This window comes from Arachis duranensis, chromosome 7 (assembly GCF_000817695.3).
Source record: "Arachis duranensis cultivar V14167 chromosome 7, aradu.V14167.gnm2.J7QH, whole genome shotgun sequence".
NCBI classification, from domain to species: Eukaryota; Viridiplantae; Streptophyta; class Magnoliopsida; order Fabales; family Fabaceae; genus Arachis; species Arachis duranensis.
The window spans coordinates 23,645,958-23,647,782 of NC_029778.3; positions in this window are offsets into that span (position 1 = coordinate 23,645,958).

Genomic DNA, 1,825 nt, shown 5'->3' on the forward strand with positions numbered 1-1,825 from the left:
GTAAGATTGTGTTAATGGGGGATTTTAATGCCATTTCTAATCAATTGGAGAAAGAAGGTGGGGGTGCTAAATCTCCTTCTTATATTGAAACCTTTAATAGTTTTATTGATGATAATTCCCTAATTGATATTGGTATGGTCGGAAGACCATTCACTTGGTCAAATAGACGGAGGGGTGATGAGTTGATACAGGAAAGACTGGACCGATTCCTGGTAGGAGTTGATTGGCAACAACTCTATCCCAATGCAACGGTTCTTAGACTGTCAGAATCAGGCTCGGATCATGCCCCTCTTCTCCTAGACTCTAATCCGAGAACTGAAAAATCTAAACGCCGATTCAAATTCCAAGAAAGATGGTGTTCCAATGATGAAATACGGCAGATTGTTAGAGAGGTTTGGCATGAACAGATTGATGGTTCAGCCATGTATATCCTAGCTCAAAAAATAAAGCGTTGTCGGCATAAGATTGTCAAATGGCAGCAAGAACACAGATCTAATTCGAAGGTGGAGATTGATTTACTACAGTCGGAATTAGAGGAACTTCGTTTAGGAGGAATTCATGGAGGCGACATCATTTCAGAAATAGAGGACAAACTTGAAAAAGCATTGCAAAATGAGGAATCTTATTGGAAAGATAAGTCTAGAGTCAAATGGCTCAAATCTGGTTATCAGAATACAGCTTTCTTCCATCAGAAATTTAGAAATCGAACCCGAAGGAATAGAATTTGGCAACTAACTGGCAATGATGGTGAAGTGGCTACTTCAAATGCTGGTATTGCTTCTGTGGCTGAATCTTATTTCAAGGACATCTTTTCCTCCACTTATCATGAGAACCCTGAACCTCTGTTTACTGATTTTGAACCTAAGGTTACAGCTCACATGAACCGTAGGCTTCAAAGACCAGTGACTATGGAGGAAGTGAAATGCGCAACATTTAGCATTCATCCTCAAAGTGCTCCAGGAGATGATGGTATGATAGCAAAATTTTTTCAAAGCTTCTGGAACATACTTAGTGGTGATGTGTTTCGAGTAGTTAAGAGCTTCTTTTCTGGGGGCAGAATCTTGAAGGGTTTTAACCACACTCAGATCTGTCTTATTCCCAAGATTTCTGATGCTAAAGATATGACTCAGGTAAGACCAATAAGCCTATCTTCAGTTTTTTACAAGATTATCTCCAAAGTATTTGTACATAGGCTTCAGAGTATGATGAATAGACTAATTATCCCTACGCAAAGTGCTTTTATTAAAGGCAGATTAATCTCTGATAATATCCTAATTGCTCACGAGTGTATGCATTACTTGAAGAACAAAAAAAGGGGTCTTGAAAATGAAATGGCGCTAAAATTAGATATAAGTAAGGCATATGATAGGGTGGAATGGCAATTTCTTTGGTTTATATTGGAGAAGTTTGGTTTTGACTCTCGATGGATCATGTGGATTCGAGAATTAGTGACAACTGTTTCTTATTCTGTTATTGTGGAAGGACAATCTTATGGTTTCTTCAAACCAAATAGAGGTATTCGACAAGGAGATCCTCTATCCCCCTATATTTTTCTTTTTTGTGCAGAAGGTCTCTCCTTCTTGCTACACAAGGCAGAACAAAACAGACTAATTCAGGGTCTTCAGATACATAGGCGATGTCCCAAGGTCAACCACCTCCTGTTTGCTGATGATTCCATTTTATTCTGTAAGGCTAATCCTGAAGCATGTTCAAATATCCTGCATTTATTGAATTCTTATGAAAGCATCAGCGGCCAGAGGGTAAATCTTAATAAATCTACTGTATTCTTTAGCCACAACACTCCATCCACTACTCGTACACTACT